The sequence below is a fragment of the Mytilus californianus genome, unplaced genomic scaffold (assembly GCF_021869535.1).
Source record: "Mytilus californianus isolate M0D057914Y unplaced genomic scaffold, xbMytCali1.0.p SCAF_2, whole genome shotgun sequence".
Lineage (NCBI taxonomy): Eukaryota > Metazoa > Mollusca > Bivalvia > Mytilida > Mytilidae > Mytilus > Mytilus californianus.
In genome coordinates, this window is record NW_026262668.1 from 133,761,839 (window position 1) to 133,789,826 (window position 27,988).

A 27,988-nucleotide genomic window follows, 5' to 3' on the forward strand; every position below is an offset into this window, starting at 1 on the left:
GAATGTTGAATGTTAAAAACGAATGTTGAATGTTGAAAAACGAATGTTGAATGTTGAAAAATGAATGTTGAATGTTGAAATCGAAAGTTGAATGTTGAAAACGAATGTTGAATGCTGAAAACGAATGTTGAATGTTAAAAACGAATTAAAAAAAAATTGAATGTTGAATGTTGAATATTAAACCTTTTTTTTATTTGAGCGTCACTGACGAGTCTTTTGTAGACGCGACGCACGTCTGGCGTACATGACTTTAATCTTGGTATCTATAATGAGTTTATATTCAAATCTATAAAAAGCCTAATATTGGTGTTTATATCAGAATTAGTCAAAGTAATGTCCTTAACAGTTTTCATTAAGCCTTTTCTCAGGTTCTTTATAATCTGCATGGAGTTTTTTCTGGTTCCTTTTACAGTCTTATGAAGCCTCTTTTCTGGTTCCCTTACAGTCTACTTTGAACCTGTTGTCTAGTTCCTTTACACTGTTCACAGAACTTCTTCTCTTGTTCCTCAAGTCTTTGTAGAGCCTGGCCTCTTGAATCTTCAAGTATTCGTGAAGCCTACTCTTTATTTCTTTTTATAGTCTTCGCATAACTTTTGCTCCAGTTCTTTTACCTTTCTGATTCCTCAGTGTTCACAGATCCTCTTCTGTTAAATCTTTAAGCTTTTCTTGGTTCCTCTTCTTGAGGAATAATGTGTATTCTTAATAAATAACTTTTACAGAACACAGAGAATCCATTCATACTCCTATATAGCTTTACTTTGAAGAGGTTATCGGTCAAGAATGATTAAACAAGACAAATGTCCATCTTGGTTAACAGTAGATCTTGCTTCAGTATCATGTAATTGTTTTTCAGTTTGATATCTAAAGTTGTTTTCCATGCAGCTTGTTTTTACAGTTTGATATGTAAAGGTTTTTAAACTACTAAATTTGGTGACGACAAACATTTTCTCTAGACAGTGAACATATGATATCAAACAATTACGTTCTATTTCCAAGACATTTGTCAATTTAATATACTGTTTTTTTTAATGGTGGGGTTTGTTGTATCATACTCTAATACCAAAGTACAATGTAAAAATAGCCGCATTTGTATTTGTAACATGAGAAATAATTGTCCATCTTTTAAAAAAACTTTTAATCTGATGTCAATTCTAAATAGAGCGGATGTTAAAATGCGCTAAAGGGAATATTTGTAACGAAAAAATCTATATCAAAACCCGATTTGTATTGAAATCTGTTAATGATGAGGATTTAAACCTTTAAACGATCAAAGATACTTTGTCATTTATTGGATTGGATGAGACAGACTGGTCCATTTTTATATCGATAAGGAATAAAGCTTTCATGATTTGATATATATACAAAATTCAATAATATGACAAAAGAAGGATTACGCAAAGGACATTAAAACACTTAGTTTTATTTTTGTGGGGATTATTTTGTGCATTAGTATTTCCTTTCCTGAGAGTTTTTGCGTTTTGCAATATTACAGGAAGACTGTCTAATGGAATGTCAGATAAAATTGTCTTTTTATGTTTTATTACATTCAGGTAGGTACAGTTTATTAATGAATTAAGGCGTTTATATGCCAATATGTATGGGTACAAACAAAAAAGACCAAGAGGAGAAGGTAAATATACATACGTTTATATGTCAATGTGTATACAAACAAAAATACCAAGAGGAGAAGATAAATATACATACGTTTATATGTCAATGTGTATACAAACAAAAATACCAAGAGGAGAAGGTAAATATACATACGTTTATATGTCAATGTGTATACAAACAAAAAAGACCAAGAGGAGAAGGAAAATATACATACGTTTATATGTCAATGTGTATACAAACAAAAATACCAAGAGGAGAAGGAAAATATTCTCAGGTTGTTCTGATTAATTGAACATTGTTTGTTTAACGTCCAGTTGCAAATATTTCAAATTCAAGACAAAACAAGTCATTATAAGACATTCAGTAATTAGAAGATACCAAAAATGTAAGTTATAAAAACACACAGGAAACAAAAACAAAATCAAGAGACAACCTTCGCAACGGTTTCGAATATTAATCAATTCACTAAAGTATGAAATACCGCCGTCACGTGGTGACCCCCTTTGGATCCGTATGGGGTCAGTAGATTTCATATGGGGTTCATGACGTCGCGTTAACAGTAAATGGTGACGTCATCGATTAATGTTATTGTATTCCATTGCTTAGTTTTATACATACGATGCCTTCAATCGGCAATCCTTGGGTGAATCCGCTACTCTCCTTCTATCAACAAAACAAGTGGGTCATCTGTGTTTTTATCGGAAATGTGTTTGTCCGGTAAATCCGCCCATGCGCAGTTAATATGTATGGAGGGCCAGTTTATCACAAATTTATGAAAGGAAAAGGTGATCTATTTATTAATAGACCACTTATAAAGAGATTCCAGATAATCCAAAAAAAAAATTTCAAGTCAGAAATGAGTTTTGTAAGCAATAATATGATTATCGTTAGCTTTAGGAACTGTATTATACATGTAGGACTCAAATCTATGGCGGGTTCCAAATCTATGGCGGGTTCCAAATCTATGGCAGATTTCAAATCTATGGCAAATATGACGTTACAAACGCCAAACAAATCAAATCTATGGCAGTTTTTGGTTTTCTCCAAATCTATGGCAGATCTTGAAATTGCGTAATTTTGCGGGAAAAAGAGTAACATATAACGTCGCAATTAAATAACGCCACATTACGTCGTCGCTGCTGCTAGCGATCACATCGATTATTTTATTTTTTTTAAATGTAAACCAAAAACAGATATTTAACACGGGACTCACAAATTTTTACAAACAAATACACAGTGCAACACTTTCCGCTTTCCCTCTAGAACAATTTGCCGATGGTTTAAAGGAAGATGTGACCTTTTATCCAGAGGAGGGACAATATGTGCTATACCGTCCGAATCCCGCGATGAAGAAAGGCACCGCTGTTTCAGTAGTGGATATCTTAGGAAAGGAGTTATAGTAAATATGTTAGCGTCTACGGCTGGCAAAGTACTAGTATATAAAGTGAGAGATGAAATTACAGGATACCACTTTGACTTTAATAAATCGTCATCAGTTAAAAAAGATTGATTAACGCTCAAATAAATATAATGTGAAAAGTCAAACTTAAAATAAAAAACTGCTTTCTTGTTTGTTAAAGGGACTTCCATTTTTGCTAGTTGGTTTAATGAATGGGTTTAACAGGTACCATGCACATATTAGAAAATACACCATTTCAATCCCGAAGTCTGTATTATGGTATATCACTGCTACACTTAGGACATTTTATGGTTGCCATCACGATTCGGTTGAACATTATGGAATGTTTATTTCACAAATGTTTATAGGCAGACATGCTCACGTTGTCGTACATTTCGACTTGTTTAAGACATGTCATTGATCGTATATTTTCTGCCTTGTTCTCCATTTGCACAAAAATCTGCCATAGATTTGAAAACAACAAAAATCCGCCATAGATTAGGAAATAACAAAACTTTCCATAGATTAGGATTTTAAAATATCTGCCATAGATTTGGAATGGCATGACGTCATATTTACCATTGATTCGGAATCTGCCATAGATCTGGAACCCACCATAGATTTGAGTTCTACATATATTTCACTAGATATTTTCGTAATAAAGGATTTTTATTTAAAAATTTGACATGCAGTGATGATAAGTACAGTTCCTATGTATAAAATAGCAGACGACATATTCACGGAAGCGACAATTACGGAAGCAATGGGAGTGGGGGGAATTACCGGACACTACTGTAACTGTAATGGAATAGAAGTTCCTTCATAATATGAGTTTCAAATGGAAGAAATGTTCTGGAATATTACTCCATTGGAAGAAAAATTACAGTTTTGCTCCTTACGGAATAACGGATACTAGTATATTCTAATATTTGCTGAGAATATTTGTTCCAATAGAACATTATATTGTAGCAATGGTTATAACAAAGTGTTCAGATGAACTTCTGTTAGAATACACGTTGACATAACAATACAGTTGTTAGTTCTTATGCAGCAGTAACTTATTTGACTCACAGCTAGGTCTTAATTGTTATCCCCGCCTCTACTTCGCCAAAGATTCAGTATAAAGGTATTGGCATGATTATAAGTGATCATTAGTTATGCACATTTAACATGTTTGATTTAAACAGTGTTGTTTTGGTTTCAGAACTTGGATATTTTTCTGGTCTATAGTCAGATTTGATGTTAAAATGCCTTTTTCAAAACAATGAAACCATTTTATAGATTAGTATTGGAGAGAATCATTTGATTCTGAAGGGGGAGTCTGGCAGACTTTGGAAGGGTGCTAGATAACAGATAGTTAAAAAATATTATGCCCATGGTTGTAGTGACGTTTTGGATTTCAATGAGAGTAATCTATGTATTACAGGTAAATTATTAACAGGCATGGGGTAATCATAATCGGTAATCGTGATCAGCTGTAATCACATGTAAGCAGTAATCATGCAATGTCTGATTACAAGTAATCGTAATTTAATCGATTACAACGTAAAAATCAGGTGTAATCAGGGTTAAGTTAGATTATTTTAAGATTACATTCACATGATTACTTGCTAATAACAAATTTTTTTATATGAAAATAGTTTTTGATAAACAATATAAAAATAAGAAGATGTTAAGTATGAATGAAAAAAAATATCAAACTAGTATTCACTATGATTGATCATATCTTCTATATAACAAGTTTAGTATAACCAAGTTGGGCATGTAGAGTGGAAATGTGTGATTTATTTTGTAAACAGTTCACTAAAGGAATTTACCTTTCCAAATGTTTCATTGTGAGATTGAGTCCTTGTGATAAAAGAATATGCTTTGAAAGCATTTTATGTTCCCTGATGGAATACTTCTGATATTAACCCCAATTTTAGTTTACACAATATTGTGTTAAAACTTAAAAAAAAAAACAAAAACAAAATCAATAGCATAGAACATTAAGGGAATTTAGTTTCAATTTTGACGTTGATGATCAACATAAATGAGCCCACTTAATTAATAATGGACATTTTTTTTTTTACAATTTGTATAAATTTTGTTTTCCATAAATAATTTAATATGTGCATTCTCCAAATACTAAGTAGTTATTTCAAACAATTATATACATTATGAAAATAAACTACTTATAACTTTATTGATATTGCAATTAAGACAATTAATTTTTAATACCTCACCTATTGTTTGTCAAACATATTGAAGTAGAATCATATGTATGTGTCAATCATATCCCCAAAGACAATAAAACTACTTAATTAATTTTTCATTATTCATTATTTGTTAAGTTGTTTTTTTTTTTTGTTAATTAGAAATTTGCAGTTGGCTAAAATTTTTGTAAAAACAGTGTTATTTCTTTTACAGAGAAAGGGCACTTGTCTATGTTATCAAAATTTACACAGTTCCTAGTCTAAATTATTAATAAGACGAATAAATAAAAGATGTAAAAAGACACAAATTTTCACAAAAATTAGCTTTTGTTGTGAAGATAAAAAGTTTATAAGAAATTCTTTAATATTGCAATATACAATGTAAGCATAAGTAATCCAAAGTAATCATGATTACTTTTAAGAAAAGTAACCTAATGTAACTGATTACAATTGAATTAAGCTGTAATTATAAGTAATAAGTAGCAATGTAATTGTAATTTAATCGATTACATTTTAAAGTAATCAACCCCATCCCTGATTATTAAGGCATGTATTTTGTTACCACAAATTACTTAAAACCTTTACTAAATTCTTTCATAGATACAAAGATTTGGTTTGCAAGTTTGGCTATATAACTGTAGAAAACTGCCTCATTTTAACAGTGATGTTGTTTACCGAGCCCGGAAATTTAGATACGATTCGGAACTAATTAATCCTTAAAATTAACTTATTCTAAAAGGTTACCAATTCAAGACTGTAATTAGATCTTTGAATATTGTTTTATTAATATAAATATTGATTTTGTTTTCAGTAAATTAAAACTAAACTAATAAATATCATTGTTATATACATATATAGATATAAGAAGATGTGGTATGAGTGCCAATGAGACAACTCTCCATCCAAGTCACAATTTGTAAAAGTAAACCTTTATAGGTCAAAGTACGGCATTCGACACGGAGCCTTGGCTCACACCGAACAGCAAGCTATAAAAGACCCCAAAAATGACTAGTGTAAAACCATTCAAACAGGAAAACCAACGGTCTAATCTATATAAAAAACGAGAAACGAGAAACACTTATGAACCACGTCAACAAACGACAACCACTGAACATCAGGTTCCTGACTTATGACAGGTGCAAACAAATGCAGCGGTTTTAAACGTTTTAATAGGCGCCAACCTTCACCCTAACCTGAAACAACAGTGTAACATCACAACATAGAAAGAAACACTATAAAATATCAATTGAAATGGCTCAACTCAATCAAAAGACATATTAACAAAAACAAGTGAACATACACTGAACGAATAAATTTGATCTATGACACAATGTAAATACAAAATTAATAAAACACGGGGGTTAGATGTAAAACAATATCAGAAAGACAACCATTACCTTGGACAAAATGCCGCCAAATAAAATAACGTACACAGGTAAATAAAATTATTTTGTATGCACATTCACGGTTCTACAATCTGTTGGGACCTGTAATTTGACAATGCATAAGGTCATGTCTTCTCTGACTGTTAATGACGTCTTTACACTAAATCCATTGGATGATGGATGTTTACTGAGTTTCTTAGATTCATGATTTTTTTTTATTGGCTTTGAAGTAGCTGTCACTAACTGCGAGTACTCTCAGATCTGTACTTAGTGTCTTATTTGTTGTGGGGCTGTATAGATATACAATATATGTACATTGTCGGAAAATATAAAATTTATTTGTATGAGCTTTAGAAACAAGACGAAAAGCGAGGCTCGCCGAGCTTTTCTCTTGTTTCGTAGCGAGTACAAATACATTTTATACTGTTAAACTGTTTAGGTATTAGGGGTCAAAAAGGGGCCAAAAAAGGCGTTTTCTAGTTTCCGGACAATAACTTGTGTATAAGTGTATGGATCTCTATGAAATTGTACCACAAGGTTCCATACCACAAAGGAAAGGTTGGGATTGACTTTGGGGGTTATGGCCCAAACCGTTCAGGAATTAGGGGCCCAAAAAAAGGGGGGGACAAGGTTTTTCTGGTTAATGGACAGTTACTTAAGTATTTGTCTATGGATCTCTATGAAATTGTACCACAAGGTTTCATACCACACACAGAAGGTTAGGGTCGATTTTGTGGGTTGTGGCTTTAATTGTTAAGAAACTAGAGGCCAAATAGGGGCCAAAACAAGACTTTTCTAATACTGGGTGAGCTGGTTCTAACATAAATTATTTCTGATCTATATAAAGAAACAACAAATACTGATATGGCATGAGATACACACCAAACAGGGCGTGTAAATTGTTATACTTAGTTTGTAAACTGATTTACCAAGTATTGCGCCACATCAAAGTTTTGCACATCAGAAAGAAATCTTCAATTGAAAATAAATACAAATCTTTTAACCAATTTCAATGAGGATTAATTTAAAGTCTTCAATTGTTTGAGGTTTTTACCATGTATTACTTAGCTATATTGGATATTTGGACATTTTTAAATAGGTCTACATTGAGGTCCAAAGGGTCCAAAATTAGACTTTGTCAGATTTCATCAAAAACTGAATTCTTGTAGTTCTATGATATGTTGAATCTAACTGTGCATTCGAATTTTCAATTTTGGGCCCTGTTTTCAAATTAGTCCATATTAAGGTCCACAGGGTCCAAAATTAAACTTTGTTTAAATTCATGTTTTTTGGTTTGTTTATATGCTGAATCTAACCATGGAATAAGATTTTGGATATTTGACCATTAAGTAGATTAAATGTCCCATTTCAAAATTTTAAGTTATCTGACCACATTTATTCTGTGTCAGAAATCTATAATGTGTCAAATATTTAATTTTGTGTCCATACTTGCCCCCAACTGTTCAGAATTCGACCTCTGCGGTCGTATCCAGCTGCTCCAGGCGGAGCGCATTTTTATAGTTTGTTACACCACTGTCCCAGGTTAGGGGAGAGTTCGGTGCCCGCAAACATGTTCAACCCTACCACATTCTGTATGTGCCTGTCCCAAGTCAGCAGTCTGTAGTTCATTGGTTGTCGTTGGTTCATGTCTGTCATATTTTTTTTTCTTGAATTGTTTTGTTATGAATTAGGCCGTTCGTTCTCTCAATTGAATTGTTTCATATTTTTCATGTCAGGGCCTTTTATAGCTGACTATACGGTATGGGTTTTTCTCATTGTTGAAGGCTCTAGAGTTGCCTTTAATTGCTGACAACCACTTCATTTGAACTGTGGTGAATAGTTGTCTCATTGGCAATCGTACCACATTTCCTTATTTTCATTGTCGCATGCATAAAATTTTCAATTTTTTTTTTTTTTAATTTTTTTTACATTATTAGTGTCAGTGGTTATTTTTGAGGGCATAGTGTATGTCCACCCTCCGTGTGACCAGAAAAAAAAGAAATTATGTTATGAAACACTCCAAAAAAAAAATTCACTCGCTACTCTCGCCAGAAATTTTATTACCATTTTGGACAATAACACCCCTCTTTCCTTGAGTGTAATTCTATTATATTTCATTTTAATAGAATATATATTCTAGACTTCATTTTGACTGCTCTTTTTGTTTGAAGTTTTATGTGTATCCTACAAAATAGGTGATCTGTATCACAAAAGTTAAATTACTTTAAGGAGTGAAAAGTTAATTTTGAGGAGGCGAGGAGGGGCCGTTTTTGTGTTAATTTGTGAACCTACCTATTCTATTAATTGTCAATGCATTCTTGTATTGAATATGCACGAGACATTTGCCACTGGACGTTAAAAAAGTAACAATCACTCAATTAAACTAATTTCTATATTTTTTGCTAGCCTCGTCTCTTTAGTCACACATGTAGGCTATTGACATCCCAGACCTAGATCTTACTCCCTTAGGAGATAACTTGCTTTGAATAAACGACAATACGACAAATATTTTTTCCAATTATGTTTATGACGTAAAATAAGCAGATGTGGTATGATTGCCATTGAGAAAACCATCCAAAAGAATGTAAATGAAATTTATTAAAGCAACTATAGGTTACCGTACGGGCTTCAACAATGAACAAAACCCATACCATATAGTCAGCTATTAACGACTCCGACATGACAATATGAAACAATTGAAAAATAGCAACGGCCTAATTTATGACAAACCAATAAACGAAAGACAAATATGACAGAAAGTAAACAACGACAACCACTGAATTACAGGCTCCTGACTTGGGACAGGCATATACAGACAGTAAACAACGACAACCACTGAATTACAGGCTCGGAACAGGCACATACAGACAGCAAACAACGACAACCACTGAATTACAGGCTCCTGACTAGGGCCAGGCACATACAGACAGTAAACAACGACAACCACTGAATTACAGGCTCCTGACTAGGGACAGGCACATACAGACAGTAAACAACGACAACCACTGAATTACAGGCTCCTGCACATGTCATGAATTTGTTGTTGTCATTGTTTTTTATATCTAGTGTCTTCAGAGAACAGCTTTTTGTTTTGATGCAATGAAAATGTAGGAAGATGCATCCTTTTCTACCTAAAAGGTTGGAAGTTATTCCCTTCTTCTTTTTTTTTTAATCTAACTGTAATATTTTTAAACTATTATTTTTTTTAACGATCAGTGATATAGACGCTTTAAAAATGACTTTCTGTTAGCTCAATATTGTTTTCTTTTCAAGCACTGCTATCTAAAACAAGTCAACAAATTGAAGTCATAAATATAACAGGTAAGAACTAATAGTAATTACAATGCTGGTCTAAAGTTGAAATGCATGATGAAAAACAACTAATACTTTCTTAAACATTGACGATGATAAACAATATACTAGTACATAGAATTAAAAAATATATATACCAAGAAATAAAGCCTTGGCGATATCACCTCCCATAAAGAACCATGCGCACGCGTTATCTTTAGTGCCAATTTCGGTTGTTGATACATTCTAGCCAGCTCTATCTGTACCTCAGTGAAAGTAATGGATATTTGCCAACACTTGTTGCGCAGAGCTCCTTGGCGAAGAGGCAGCCATGGTCATTAGCACTATACATCATCTACAATTCATCCTGTTTCTGTAAATAATCATCTACCATTTTGTAATAAACAGAATCTGTGGGGCATTCGTCACATTCACATAGAATTATATTCACTTCTTCATACATAGCTGATGAAAAGTCTACGCTAATATAATTGAACATCACGAACCCCAATTCTAATCATAACATGAAGGGGGTACCGAGTGAGCAATCTGATAACCCAGACGATTGCTAAAACGTGAAAAATTAACGGAAAATGGAATCCAAGAAATACATTCTTTAATTTCAACGATTTCCTTTGTTTTAACTTAATAAACTTATTAATAAAGGTGATTGTTAGTTTGTTGTGACAAATTTCAGAACGTTTTTCACCGATTTTATGTGCTTTCTTTACAAATGTTCACCAATTTTGAAAGAATTCAATCAGTAATATTTCAGAAAATAAAAGAGATATATGCCTTTTTTTCTCGATTTTCAGTTATAGTTCAACAAGACAAAGTTGTATGTAAAATTTTACCAAAATCTGCATGTGACATAGCCCCTTCACTGCTCCTCGACCTTAAGTAAAACAAAATGTACTCGAAAACAATGATCCCTATATTAATTTTTAAATAACATTTGATCAACATTTAATTTGTAACTTTAAACTCATTGTTTTTAAGTGGTTTATTCTATAGCTTATATTTCACACTTTTATTAAAAAAACTAGAAACAAATAATCATAATATAAATTTTAGAACACCAGCTTGACATCAAATACGTTTTGTGGACGTTGTGACAAAACGGCTATACTTTTTGATACGATCTGAAAATCTCGTTTCCTAACAGAAAATGTTCTAAACTATTTTGTTTAAGATAGAAAAGCGTATGTACTTTTAGTACCGTTTTTATTTTATATGATCAAATCCTACTTATTTGATATATAGCCCGTCGAAATATAAATTGAAACTATTTTACCGTTTCTTTCCGTTGTGACAAGATGGTTATACTTTTTGAAGTCATTGTGGTAGTGATGATACTCATGTTTCCGGCAAAAGAACATCACGAACGAGAAATAAAGTAAATGTGCTTTATTTACTATAAATATTATTCCTCTCAGCGTTTCTGATACAAATGCATTAACCCGATGTATGCTTACTTTGCATATACTTTTTCTCAGACCGTTTTCAAACAAGCCATTTTCCGGTTAACAATTTCATTGATGTGGATTTTGCTTTAACATGCCAATAACTATAACAAAAGCAAAAACCTTAGAGAGTCTTACGATGATCGGAAAACAATACAATATACAGACGTAAAATTCTGATCTTTTGTGAACAGAATGAAACGTTGGACATGACGTTCCTGCGTGAAAATTGTGGTAATCAAGTGTTATAATTTTTGGTGTTTTAAATTTGAATTCTTATTTTTTCTCTATTTTAAGCCTATTTATATGCTCAATCTCCCCCTATTTTAAACGAGCTGACCAGTCTACGCATTGCTTTTATCGAGCAGACCAGTCTACGCATTGCTTTTATCGAGCTGACCAGTCTACGCATTGCTTTTGATGATAATCTGTAGCAAAATCAAATTTGTACCAGCATCGATATCGTGCGCAACGTACACTAATGTAAGTACGACCCGCACAGTTTTCCATTTTAAATCAGTAGCGTATTACAAAGTTAGTTTTACCTGACACCTTATTTTAGTATTTTTTTTAGTATTGAATGGTCTACCGTACACTCTGTGTGTTCATAAAGTTCATCGTTTAAAATGTTTGTATCAATTGAAATCAATTTTGTACTTGTATTTGAAAACATTAAAGAATCTTTATAAAAGCAATTTCCTTTACTAGGTATATATAACAAATAATAGGATATTGATTTTGCATTAAAAACTTCCGTTGTTATGAAAGAGTATTTAATTACTGTTAGTTATGAACAAAGGGATGTGTTGAGTTAACGTCATAAAGACATGAAATCCAGATGTGGATACAGAATTTCAAAAGGAGAAAGGAGGGAAAAAGGGAGGGGTGTAAGCTAGCCACCGTTAAGAGTGGAACATTTCAAAACTCTTTACATTAACCATATAGGACAGGATGCGATCTGAAATATGGATCTTAGGTCATATGTCATCTTTAACGACAAACGAGCACCCATCGCATTCAAGTTCTTAGACTAGTGGTGATTTAGCTCCTCAGAGGCGATAGAAAACAACACTTTTCTAAACAAAATCTTAAAATGTCCATTTCTATATTGCAACATTCCAGAATCGCCTTCATACGCAGTATATATCTCCCAGTTGATCCGATATTCCAGGACTTGTATTTCCTATTTAGTATTATGATTTCCTTGATAGAGTGTTGCTGCTCACAAGGAAGCTATTAAACCAAAAGTTCCAGGTGGTGAAGTTGAAATTATTCCTTCGTAAATTCTAAGAACGCCATCACATCACGAGTTGGTTGACGTTATGGAATATCTGTTTCACAGATGACAACGGATATGTTCCAATTGTTGTAATTACAATCCCGTCCCCTTTTCCCGCAATATGTGACCTACCGAATTCGACTTGGTTTGTACTAACATGAGCAACATGACGGGTGCCACATGTGGAGCAGGATCTGCTTACCCTTCAGGAGCACCTGAGAGCACCCCCAGTTTTTTGGTTGGGTTCGTGTTGCTCAGTCTTTAGTTTTCTATGTTGTATTTTGTGTACTGTTGTTTGTTTGTTTGTTTGTCTTTTTTTCTTTTTATCAATGCGTCGTCAGTTTATTTTCGACCTGTGAGTTTGAATGTCCCTTTGGTATCATTCGCCTCTCTTTTGAAATAACAGTAGCAATGTTGCCGAAGAAATTCCGGATTTGTAAAGGCACTTACACACATGGTAGCTTAAAACTTTCGGAATTGCTTAACCCGCCACTTTCAACCGCAATCAACAAGAAAAGTAATAAAACTTGAATTGGTATTTCAGATGCTACAGAATATACGGAACGCATGTCTATATCCTCACATCTGTATTAGTATAAGGAACGCAAGTCTATATCCTCACATCTATATTAGTATAGAAATCAAAGTAAAATATGTTCTTTGTGCATTTCTGGATCAACAGTTATCCCTAAAGATCAAAATTCTGAGGCAGTGGAGGTATAAAAGGTTTTAAAATTAGCAAAGATACTGAAATAATATGTTTTGGTTCCTTAAAATTTTTGCAATATTCCATATAATTAAAAACATTTCCAAGGGACATAAATCTTTTAAAACAGTTGATAGGCACTGATTAATGAACATGTCAGGAGACATTGCTGATATCAAGTTTTGCTGTAATTTTCATACATATCTGACAAGAATTGTACACGTGAGGACGCTTACAATGCACTTTTCTTTAGAAATTACATTTCTAAGTATTACATTTCTAAGTGACATACCTCTTGAAAAAAATTTGACAAGCACTGATTTTTTTAACTTGTCCCATACATTGCTGACAAAAAATGTATTCTTGAGAGCGCTTACAATGGAGTTTTCCAAGGAGCATAACTTAAAAAAAAATAGTTGATCGGAACTGATTTTCGAAATTGTCCTAGATATTACTGAAATAAACATTTGATATAAAATACGATTTTTAATTCTGGCAAGAATTTTACATCTGGGAGCGCTTACAAGACCGGTCGGACGGATGTCCGGTATTTATTTGTCCCCCTGTAATGCGTCGCGAGGGGGGACAATAATCATGGTAAAAGAACATAAATAAATGTTAAAGAGTCACATCTTCAAAAGATAAATACCCCTTGTTAAAATTTTCTCATAGTATTATGTTTGGTGTTCCTTCGTGAGCATCTACTGGCACCTTATTAACCATCTTAATTAAGGTATCCCATAAAACATCTACCGGTACCTCATTAACCATCTATGTGTATCTCATTCTCCATTTAAATGTTCCTCATTAACTAACTACATATACCTTATTAACAATCTAGATGTACCTCATTAACTACCTACATGTACCCCATTAACTATCTACAGGTACCCTATTAACTATTTACATGTACCCAATTAACTATCTACATGTACCCCATTTACCACCAACATGAACCTCATTAATTATCTACATGTATCCCATTAACCATCTAAATGTACCTCATTAACTATCTACATGTACTTCATTAACTATCTAAATGTACCTCATTAACCATCAACATGTACCCCATTAACCATCAACATGTACCCCATTTACCATCTAAATGTACCCCATTAACCATCTAAATGTACCTCATTAGCCATCAACATTTACCTCATTAACCATCAACATGTACCCCATTAACCATCTAAATGTACCTCATTAAGCATCAACATGTACCCCATTAACCATCAACATGTACCCCATCAACATGTACCCCATTAACTATCTACATGTACCCCATTAACCATCAACATGTACCCCATTAACCAGCTAAATGTACCCCATTAACCATCAACATGTACCTCATTAACCATCTCAATGTACCCCATTAACCATCAACATGTACCTCATTAACCATCAACATGTACCCAATTAACCATCTAAATGTACCCCATTAACCATCTAAATGTACCTCATTAACCATCAACATGTACCCCATTAACCATCTAAATGTACCCCATTAACCATCTAAATGTACCTCATTAACCATCTAAATGTACCTCATTAACCATCAACAAGTACACCATTAACTATCTACATGTACCTCATAAACCATCAACATGTACCCCATTAACCATCTAAATGTACCCCATTAACCATCTAAATGTACCTCATTAACCATCAACATGTACCTCATTAACCATCAACATGTACCCCATTAACCATCTAAATGTACCTCATTAACTATCTACATGTACCCCATTAACCATCAACATGTAACCCATTAACCATCAACATGTACCTCAATAACTATCTACATGTACCCCATTAACCATCTCAATGTACCTCATTAACCATCAACATGTACCCCATTAACCATCAACATGTACCTCATTAACTATCTACATGTACCTCATTAACCATCTAAATGTACCTCATTAATCATCAACATGTACCCCATTTACCATCTTAATGTACCTCATTAACTATCTACATGTACCTCATTAACTATCTACATGTACCTCATTAACCATCTAAATGTACTTCATTAACCATCAACATGCACCCCATTAACTATCTGCATGTACCCCATTAACCATCTAAATGTACCCCATTAACCATCTAAATGTACCTCATTAACCATCAACATGTACCTCATTAACCATCAACATGTACCTCATTAACCATCAACATGTACCTCATTAACCATCAACATGTACCCATTAACCATCTAAATGTACCTCATTGACCATCAACATGTACCCCATTAACTATCTACACGTACCTCATTAACCATCAACATGTACCCTATTAACCATCAACATGTACCCCATTAACCATCTAAATGTACCTCATTAACTATCTACATGTACCTCATTAACCATCAACATGTACCCCATTAACCATCTAAATGTACCTCATTAACTATCTACATGTACCCCATTAACCATCAACATGTAACCCATTAACCATCAACATGTACCTCAATAACTATCTACATGTACCCCATTAACCATCTCAATGTACCTCATTAACCATCAACATGTACCCCATTAACCATCAACATGTACCTCATTAACTATCTACATGTACCTCATTAACCATCTAAATGTACCTCATTAATCATCAACATGTACCCCATTTACCATCTTAATGTACCTCATTAACTATCTACATATACCTCATTAACTATCTACATGTACCTCATTAACCATCTAAATGTACTTCATTAACCATCAACATGCACCCCATTAACTATCTACATGTACCCCATTAACCATCTAAATGTACCCCATTAACCATCTAAATGTACCTCATTAACCATCAACATCTACCTCATTAACCATCAACATGTACCTCATTAACCATCAACATGTACCCATTAACCATCTAAATGTACCTCATTGACCATCAACATGTACCCCATTAACTATCTACACGTACCTCATTAACCATCAACATGTACCCTATTAACCATCAACATGTACCCCATTAACCATCTAAATGTACCTCATTAACTATCTACATGTACCATATTAACCATCTAAATGTACCCCATTAACCATCTAAATGTACCTCATTAACTATCAACATGTACCTCATTGACCATCTAAATGTACCTCATTAACCATCTAAATGTACCTCATTAACCATCAACATGTACCTCATTAACTATCTACATGTACCTTATTAACCATCAACATGTACCCCATTAACCATCTTAATGTACCTCATTAACCATCAACATGTACCCCATTTACCATCAACATGTACCCAATTAACCATCAACATGTACCCCATTAACTATCTATATGTACCCCATTTACCATCAACATGTACCCCATTAACCATCAACATGTACCTCATTAACCATCTAAATGTATCTCATTAACCATCAACATGTACCTCATTAACCATCAACATGTACCCCATTAACCATCACCATGTACCCCATTAACTATCTACATGTACCCCATTTACCATCAACATGTACCCCATTAATCATCAACATGTACCCCATTAACCATCAACATGTACCCCATTAACCATCAACATGTACCCCATTAACCATCAACATGTACCCCATTAACTATCTACATGTACCCCATTTACCATCAACATGTACCCCATTAGCCATCAACATGTAACCCATTAACCATCAACATGTACCCCATCAACTATCTACATGTACCTCTGTACCCCATTAACTATCTACATGTACCTCATTAACCATCTAAATGTACCTCATTAACCATCTAAATGTACCTCATTAATCATCAACATGTACCTCATTAATCATCTAAATGTACATCATTAACTATCTACATGTACATCATTAACTATCTACATGTTCCTCATTAACCATCTAAATGTACCTCATTAATCATCAACATGTACCCCATTAACCATCAACATGTACCTCATTAACCATCTAAATGTACCTCATTAACCATCAACATGTACCCCATTAACCATCAACATGTACCTCATTAACCATCTAAATGTACCTCATTAACCATCAACATGTACCCCATTAACCATCAACATGTACCTCATTAATCATCTAAATGTACATCATTAACTATCTACATGTACATCATTAACTATCTACATGTTCCTCATTAACCATCTAAATGTACCTCATTAATCATCAACATGTACCCCATTAACCATCAACATGTACCTCATTAACCATCTAAATGTACCTCATTAACCATCAACATGTACCCCATTAACCATCAACATGTACCTCATTAACCATCTAAATGTACCTCATTAACCATCAACATGTACCCCATTAACCATCAACATGTACCTCATTAACCATCTAAATGTACCTCATTAACCATCAACATGTACCCCATTAACTATCTACATGTACCTCATTAACCATCAACATGTACCCCATTAACCATCTAAATGTACCCCATTAACCATCTAAATGTACCTCATTAACCATCAACATGTACAATGTACCTCATTAACCATCTACATGTATCTCATTAACAATCTACGTTTATCTCATCTTTAGTTTTCTTTGAAGTATTTTGGTGACGGTGTTTTCCTTTTTGCCGTTTATTTTTTTAGCAATTGTATTGCCTGTTTTCATTGCCTTACGGTTTTTAGCCCCCAACTTTTTCTTAAACATCAGACATAACATATTACTTTAATACCCAATATTTATTCGTTGATGCTACGTGTTTTTTTTTTTTGCTTATTAACTTTGTCATTAATAATGGATAAATTAAAGACAAGTCTGGGAATTTAAGAAAATAAAAGTTAAAAAGTAAAACTGATGTCTGTTCAAGTACCAATAGCTCAGTTAAAATAGACAAACATGAGAGTTACTGATGAGTTATTTTCATTATAAATACTTTGTAACTACAGCTCTGATACTTAAACACAGTATTATTAATTACAATTGAAATATGAGATTATAACAGCCCTTTAAAGTCATATGATATTTCAAATTTAAAAAAAAAGTTGAATATGTTTTATATACTTGAATGGCTTAGGTTTACTACTAAACACGTGTACACAAACTTTCTTTGAAAAGAAAATTCTTTATCTTATCAAAATCTTCAGAAATGTGTTGCTATTGAATTATTGTCTTGCCGTACTCTAATTCGCCGATAGCTTTTCCGTATACAGTGACCTTAACCACGAGACCCCTCGCTAGAACTTCGGCAACCGCAACTTCAACTTCAACTTCATTACTCGTCAAAATCCATACTGGACATCTAATAACGAGGACTTGTGTGCATGTAAGTGTGTGTGATGTGCGCAAACAATCGAATAAAAATGTAGCTCCGGTGATTAAAAATATAACAAGTATGTACACTATACAAAAGTTCAAGCTCATTAGTTGATGTTGGTTCTCCTTGGTTGGTGCTCCTGGAGGGATGATTTGAAGGCCTCCAGTGATGGTGCGAGCACGACCGATTCTGACAGAGTGTTCCAGGCGGTAACTGTTCTTGGGAAAAATTAGTGTTGATGGATGTTGATTCTGCAGTGGTATGGCAAGAATTTCAAACTGTGGCTGTTTCTAGTTCTTACTACAGTAGCTGGTATTGGAATGTAGAGTACTGGCATAGCTATTAGTTGGTGAACTACCTTGTACATGAGGGTGACATCTGCCATGGTTCTTCTTTGTTCCAGTGTGTTCCAGTTGAGGCTTTGAACAATTGATGTTACACTGGTTGGCTTCTCTGGATTGAATGGTTGGTTTGTTATAAATCTGGCAGCATTCCGCTGTACCTGTTCTATCTATTTAATCTGAGTTTTTTTGTTGTGGATTCCAAATAGGTGTTGCATATTCCACTTTCGGCCGGACTAGACTTTGGTATGCTCCTTCCTCTACCTTTGGTGGACAATGTCTAAGGTTCCGTTTCAAAAATCCCAATATACTTGAAGCCTTTTTGCAGATATTGTCAATGTGCAGATGATACTTTAAGGTGTCACGCCTAGGTACGGATGGTGGTGTACATTTTCTAAAGGCTCATCTTTCATGGTGTACTGGTACAGTCTTTTCTTTGTTGGTGTTGTAAACTGCATGATGGCACATTTCTTGACGTTAAACTCCATCTGCCATGTTTCGCTCCATTGCACTAGTGTGTCCAGGTCTTTTTTAAGTATTATGTGATCTTCAATGGACAACTCTATGGGTCTATAGATGACACAGTCATCAGCGAACAGTCTGATAGTTGATGTTAAACCATCAGGGAGGTCGTTGATGTAAATCAAGAAAAGTGTGGGTCCAAGCGCAGTCCCCTGTGGAACACCTGATGTTACTGGCGCCGTATAGGATGTTGCGTTAGCTACTACAACCTGTTGTTGTCTGTCATTCAGGAAACTGTCTATCCATCTACGTATATTACCTTGTATCCCGTAATGATGGAGTTTGTTTGACAATCTGGTGTGAGGAACTTTATCAAACGCTTTTGAGGAGTCTAATATTCCCATATCCACTTGTTTCCTTGGTTTAGGTGTTTTGCTATGTCGTCTGTTGTTATTAGTAGCTGTGTTTTACATGATCTTTATGCACGGAAACCATGTTGGTTGTTATGTAGGATATTCTGTCCATCTAGGTGGTCCATTATCTGGGATACGTTGATGTGTTCTAGCATTTTTGATATGACTGCTGTTAGAGACACTGGTCGGTAGTTTGCAGGCTAAGATATGTCGCCTTTCTTGGAAATTGGAACAATGTTTGCATTTTTCCAGTCTTTCGGTATATCTCCAGTATCTAATGACTGTTGGAATATATAGGATAGTATTGGTGTTATAGCCTCTGCTGTTTCTTTGAGGAATGTAATATCGGGATTACTGGCTTTCTTTTCGTTTAGGCGTTCTATGAATTTTTTTACTCCTTTGTCTGTTATTTGAATGTTGTTCATGGGTTTGTATGGAGATGGACCCTTGTCTGGAATTTGATGATTATTTTCGTTGGTAAACACAGATACAAATTGGTTGTTTAACATATCTGCCCTCTCGTTTGGTGTTTCGGCTATTTTATCTTCGGCTTTCAGTGTTCCGACGCTCATTGTATCCTGCTTCCTGGATTTTATGTATTTCCAAAAGGTTTTCGATGTTGTATCTTTTTCGGGATCTAACGGGTTATTCAGGTATTTATGGTAAGATGTATGAAGGTCATTACGGAGAGTCTTTCTGAATTGTTTGAAATTTTCTGCTTCTTTGCTGGTTTTTCCTTTCTTAAGTGCTTGTTTATACAATCGTTCTTTCTTAAGTGCTTGTTTATACAATCGTTCTTTCTTAAGTGCTTGTATATACAGTCGTTCTTAATTGCTTGTTTATACAGTCGTTCTTTCTTAAGTGCTTGTTTATACAATCGTTCTTTCTTAAGTGCTTGTTTATACAATCGTTCTTTCTTAAGTGCTTGTTTATACAGTCGTTTTCAAGTGCTTGTTTATACAGTCGTTCTTTCTTAAGTGCTTGTTTATACAATCGTTCTTTCTTAAGTGCTTGTTTATACAATCGTTCTTTCTTTCTGAAGTGCTGGTTTATACAGTCGTTCTTTCTTTCTTAAGTGCTTGTTTATACAGTCGTTCTTTCTTAAGTGCTTGTTAATACAGTCGTTCTTTCTTAAGTGCTTGTTTATACAGTCGTTCTTTCTTAAGTGCTTGTTTATACAATCGTTCTCAAGTGCTTGTTTATACAGTCGTTCTTTCTTAAGTGCTTGTTTATACAATCGTTCGTTCTTAAGTGCTTGTTTATACAATCGTTCTTTCTTAAATGCTTGTTTATACAATCGTTCTTAAGTGCTTAACATACAATCGTTCTTTCTTAAGTGCTTGTTTATACAATCGTCCTTAAGTGCTTGTTTATACAATCGTTCTTTCTTAAGTGCTTGTTTATACAATCGTTCGTTCTTAAGTGCTTGTTTATACAATCGTTCTTAAGTGCTTGTTTATACAATCGTTCTTTCTTAAGTGCTTGTTTATACAATCGTTCATAAGTGCTTGTTTATACAATCGTTCTTAAGTGCTTGTTTATACAATCGTTCTTTCTTAAGTGCTTGTTTATACAAGCGTTCTTTCTTTCTTAAGTCTGGTTTATACAATCATTCTTCCTTTCTTAAGTGCTTGTTTATACAATCGTTCTTTCTTTCTTAAGTGCTGGTTTATACAATCGTTCTTTCTTTCTTAAGTGCTGGTTTATACAATCGTTCTTCCTTTCTTAAGTGCTTGTTTATACAATCGTTCTTTCTTTCTTAAGTGCTGGTTTATACAATCGTTCTTTCTTAAGTGCTTGTTTATACAATCGTTCTTCCTTAAGTGCTTGTTTATACAGTCGTTTTTAAGTGCTTGTTTATACAATCGTTCTTTCTTAAGTGCTTGTTTATACAATCGTTCTTTCTTAAGTGCTTGTTTATACAATCGTTCTTTCTTAAGTGCTTGTTTATACAGTCGTTCTTTCTTTCGGGTCATTCTTTTAATTTCCTTTGACATCAATGGTAGATCTTGTTTCTTCTTTAGTGACTTCTTGGGATCCATTTGTCCATAACTTCAAAAACAGATGTTTTAAAAAACGTCCAATTCTCTTCCACAGATGATGATCTTCTTTCGTCTGAGAGAAAAAAATTGCTGATCTCCGACATTTGCTCTATTGCTTTTTCCCAGTTAGCTTTCTTATAGTTATAGACAGTTCTGGTTATCTTGGTTTGGTTAGATGACCTGACATGTGTCATGGTCACTCATTCCGATAGGGGGACAAGTGAAGTACTTTTGAACAAGACTAGGCTGAGATGTTGTGAAAAGGTCTAGCATCCTGTCTTGCCGTGTTGGTAAGGTGTTAATTTGTTCAAGGCTATGTTGATTTAGTATTGAGACAAGTTTTTCACAATGTGCTTTATCTCTAGCTCCTGTTCGCACACAACCACTGTCCCAGTCAATATCTCCGAGATTGAAATCTCCACCAAGGAATATTTTACATTTCCTATATATCTTTGATGTAAAAATTCGTGAAATCGACAGTTCTAACTGATCTAATGCCTCTATAGGTGATTTTGGCTCTCTTATAAGGTTTTCCTGTCCTTTCGATAGGTTTTGTATTTATGTTCATTTGGGATATCATATGGAAGGATTTCTGCATCTAAGTTGTCTGGATTTAGATGGGTTTCGTTACCTATTATAACGTCTGGCTCCATGCTAGATATTATGTTGTACAAGTCAGTTTTTTCATTAAATATACTCTGAAAGTTAATTACCAAACAATTGAATGGATTTTTGGGATAATTAATGGTGTTATCACTTTCGGAGAAGTTGGATCCACTCTTGGTGTATTTAGAAGTTACATGATCATTTTCTGAAGTTAAAGGCGACTCTGGCTCATATATAATACTATTGCCATCTGACGATGATAAACTATGGTGAGTGATAGATGGCATATCAATGTTAAGTTTTGGACGGTCACTTTTACAAGGAGTTGATGATGATGGAATATTTTTGCTAGCACCTGCTATATTGTTGCGTAAACCCCTGAGGGTTTACGCAGTATATATTGGACGATGTCCGTAGTCTTTCGGAACACCGGATGTTATTCGGAATACATCTGTTTCTTTCTATGGCCACCTTTCATATACATGCGCAATAGCTTATTATTTGACCTGTTGAATCATTAGCATCTTAAAGTTGCTATAGAGATATGTTACATATCATGCGAAATTTATTATGACGCAAGCTACTTTAATAAGCATTTGAATACTTCCTTGCACGCAATTACAAGCTGCTAATATTTACCTTACATATACGCGTAGTTATTCTAATCAGAGTCAAACGTTGAAAGCAGCTGTGTTTAGATATGAGATAAGATTTCACGTACATGTAAACAATGCGATTTATATTCGAAACGAGATTTGTTAAAACTAAAATCTATAAAAGAAGTATTACTACAATGTAGCATTTCACTTAAGATTCCGAGTCTAGGGAAAATGTACATAATGTACGAAGCAGGCTATTTCATAATTTTCATACCTCAACGTCCTTGTGGGACTAACTAAAGGACAACACTGAAATTAGAATGAAGTCTTTCTTGCACTTTATTGAAATTTTACGTCTAGGATAGACCAAGGACGTATATAATCTAAATTGATATACGTCCTTGAATAGTTTTTATTTTCTTTAAAATTGCAATTTTCTTTGTTTAAATATTGCAACGTTATTTCCTTATCAAATGTCTATTAATTAATAGACACCGAGTGATGACAGATGCAGGCAGAGATCAGAAAAAATAATTTCTATTTATAGTTATCTTGGTCAGGGAACAGATTATCTAACTATATGTTCGGCCTGTAGTAATTAATGCTCTTCAAAATGTTCGTCAAAATAAAAATAAATAATTATTATTTCATAAAGACGATTAGAGGATGAATTTTCGGTTTTAATATATTAAGTACGAAAATGTAATATAGTATAAGAAGATTTTGAGCCATCTCACTGATCAGTAGGCTACACAGTGCCCCCAAATGACCAGTATAAAACTATCCAGCAAGAGAGAAAAGGGATAGCCGGGTCAATGTAAGAAACCTACTAGGCAACTTCAGTTCAATTTCAATATCTCGATTATTCTAATGGATTTGTCAAATGTCAGGGAATATCTTTTTAAGTGTGGTAGGAAGACAACTCTCCATCAAAACACAGTGTAGTCAAAATTAGCAATTATAGGTTATAATTCAGCCTTCAACACAAAAGCTTGGCTCACATTGGACAGCATCCTACCGAGGGCCCCAAAACACTGTTATAAAACAATTTAAACAGGAAAAAACAAACAGATCTAATTTAACTTCAAACCAGAAACAAAAAGCAAATATGAACTGCACCAAAAAAAGACAACCACTAAACAACATGCTTCGGACTTGGGACATGTGATTATGAATACACCTGGTTTAAAAGAATGTACATACATACCATAAGACAGTAGTGTAATTTTACCATGTAAAAGACACCCTTTAATATTTAATGAAAAAATCGTGTTCAGATAAAAAAATCGTAAGGGTTCCGCGGAACCCAGTGTCTCGCCTACTTTTGCTGTAAATCGCAGGCTCAACAAAAATGAGGAAAAACATCAATAAAAATATTCCTCTCAATACTGTTTTTTTTCTATTTTAAGAAGCTTCTGTCCAAGTTTGGTAAAAATCCAGGATAGTTTATAAATCTTAAAAATTTAACTGCAGACTGTATTTAATGTTAACTGGAAGAAAAACTAAGTCCATTTATAAGTAAAATACAGATAAACAGGTACAAAATTTTAACAAAAAATTTCCTTCTAGATACTAGCTTTTAATCATAAACAAGCTTCTGTCCAAGTTTGGTACAAATCCAGGATAGTATAAGAAAGTTATTAAAATTTTAAAAAAAACTTTAACCTCGGAGTGAATGTATTGTATCCCAGCAGAAAACTATGTCCATTTATAAGTAAAATACGGAAAAATGGAATTTCATTTTTACAAAATTTACTTCTGGATACTATCTTATGATCATAAACAAGCTTCTGTCCAAGTTTGGTACAAATCCAGGATAGTTTAAGAAAGTTATTAGAATTTTAAAACTTGAACCACAGAGTGAATGTATTGTTTCCCAGCAGAAAAAGTACGAGCTAAGGTACGAGTTGACATGGATCAACAGCGACCTTGTGCGGAATATTGTGGAACTATTTCATGCTTGATTTGTAAAACTTCTTGATATGTGAAACTTCTTGATTTGTAACCTGTTGATTTTTAACTTGTAGTTTTTCTTAAGAAACGAAACTTCTCATTGGCTGGCAGTGGTAACAATTACACTGACACATTCTCCCAAAACGTGACTCGAACAAAGAAATTACATTTCACTATTTAAGAAATGTAGAGTTTCATGTAACGAACGAAGAAAATACGTTAACAAATTAAGAAATTGCATTTATACGTTAAGAAATTACATTTCACAAATCAAGAAATGTAGAAATTCATGTAACGGATGTAAAAAATACATGTTACAAATTAAGAAATTACATTTTACAAATAAAGAAATTGCATGTTACAAACTAAGAAATTGCATTTAACAAATTAAGAAATGTATAATTATGGCGGATATTCCCTTCCTTACTTCTAAACCATTTTATAAAATTCTAATGCAATTATTTTGTATCAATGGTTCTGATTGGATGACAATAAGCGTAAAATTCTTCTATATCTCCCTGTCTGTAGACTGGTACCCGGCCTTTATTGACAAGCTTGATTTGTATATTCCGAAGGCATACTGAATATTTTACGGAGGGAACCAACCTACAGGAAACCGACATTTTTAATACAAGAATGTATTGACATGTGATTTCTCCAATAATAAGCAAAAAAACTCACATTTTGCTCCTAGAAATCTTTTTTTTTATCAAATTTTATTACATTCTGAAGCAAGCAAGAAGCCAGAAAACGCCGGGTATTTACGTTTGATGCCGGAAACATAACCATGACGTCAACTAGTTTAGGCGCCAAAGAAGATAACATCATTTTGCGGAATTTTCCTTTAATGAAAATTTTACATGGAAATAATGACTAAAATTGAAAGATTTTTTTATTTAACATTAGATGAAGATAACAGTATTGCATTTGAAGCTTTGCGGACGTCCATCGATAGTTTTACTTTCGCAAATATTCGTTTACCTGTCTCCACAACAGCTAAATTACATGACTTTTTATTTACCCCGAGAATGTATTCGTAGAACTTTAAACTTAAGTTCTCGCAATCAAACTTACTAAATTTTTTCTCAATTTCAAAGAGGAAAATGTCTGTTTGACATTTCGAAAAATTAAAAGTACAAGTTCCCCTGTCTATGAACAAAGTGCAGTAGTCAGCCGAGAACCAGCTTACTAATTTCTAAGCCATATGTTAAAATCGGCTTTATTGTGTGGTCAAAGATATGTAAACAACTATCAATTTTCGGGATGTTTTTACCGAAAGTACTTTTTAACTTGAAGAAAGCTTTTAACCCCCTTTGATACAAATCATATCGAGTCGTAGAAAAACTTCCAGACGCAGAAACAATAACACCTAAATATTTATATTTTCTAACATTTTCAATTGGTTCACCATCAAAATAAAACGGTATTCTACCAAAAAAAAAAGCATGGCACTCTAAGGGTTAATCATTTTACCACCTTTGTTAAAAATAACAATTTTTATTTTCTAAATATTAACCTGAATACACCAACTTTTACAATATTCTTCTAATTTATTTAAACATCTACTCGATCCTAATTGACTAGTAGAAAGAAGCACAACATCATCGGCATACATTAAACAATTAAGTTTTGTACTTCCTGTTTCAGCTGGTACACATGATATGCCTTTGTTCTACGAAAACGTCAAATGAATAGTTGAAGGATAAAGTTTAAACTAGTCACATGCTTCGTTAAACAGGTATCCCCTATCCGATTCTGACGATGTAAAGAGAGAGAACCCCAATAAAGGATCATGATCAGCCCTAAATTGTAACTACATTATTAGGAATCAGTATCATAAAACTTTACTTGTCAGCAAAACGTAAAATAATATGAGGTAGGCATTACCTGTGAAAGGGGACGAAGTCTATATAAATTATTTGTTTTAATTAAAACATATTTAAGTTTTAAATCTGTTAAAAAAGAAACGGAAATACCGTAACGTTTCCGATTTTGGTTCTGTTGTTGGGGATTTTAGTTGTGACGTTATTTTAGTTATGACGTCATATTCAATGTAAATAAAGAAACGCTTTCATCAGGTAACGTTTTTTCATATCAAAGAATAATTAGAAATGAAATTGTTATTGTGTTCCTTCCTATATTTTACTGGACTGATAAATATATATTTCACTCAAAGTCTCATGACACACGAGACCGAAAGAAAGAAGTAGATTTCTGCGCAAATGCGGGAATTAAAAAAAGTTACAAAAAAAAAAAGTTAACGATTTTGAGTTTATTAGTACAGTGAAAATTTCGGGAAATTTTCCCGATTTTTTTAATTTTTTTTTTTATTGATTTTTCTACTGTAATAGGGGACTTCGTCCCCTTATAATGAAAATAGGAAGAATTTGACCTTACCTGACTTCACATTTGTTTTTTCCACAGCTTCGGGAGTACCTATATCCGGTGGTGATGATGTTATGAAATCGTAATAACTGTAAAAAATAGTGCATAGAGGACTTAGTTTAGTATACATGCATTGGTTCAATAATTTTCATAACATCATAATTTCAAGAAACTTAATGTTTCATATGACTTTGAATAATTTACCGTGCAATCCTTGATCTAATCTTTACTTTATAGCTGGCGTCGGTTTCGGCCATAATTTAACTTTCCACATTGTTGATGACAGTGTCACGTGGTACACAGCGAAGGAGGCATGTCAGAACGAGATACCCGGGAGTGATTTTTCTATGTGTGGATACGATTGTTCTGTATACACAGCCATAAAACTTGGTAGTATGAATAGGTAAGTGCAATATGTGGTGGTTTCTAGTAAAATATAAATCTCGAAACATTATTAGGACAACACTTAATCAAACCCTTAAATACAATGTCCAACAACAATCTGAAAAAGCGATATCTCATGAAGATCATACTTGGGAACAACAAATTCCCTAATCAAAGGTCCAGAGCGAAATCAGATCAGTGACAAACTGAGACTTTTTAATGCGATTCTTGAAA

The 27,988-nt window shown here is 33.6% G+C and overlaps 1 long non-coding RNA gene across 1 annotated transcript; it reads left to right on the top strand.

Annotated features, from left to right (window-relative positions):
- Window positions 1-1,410: 1,410 nt before the first annotated feature.
- On the top strand, window positions 1,411-27,767 carry LOC127731091 (uncharacterized). The gene is made up of 3 exons (XR_007995491.1): window positions 1,411-1,550; window positions 9,864-9,911; window positions 27,608-27,767. It is a non-coding gene; the product is annotated as an uncharacterized LOC127731091 (long non-coding RNA).
- The last annotated feature ends 221 nt before the right edge of the window (window positions 27,768-27,988 follow it).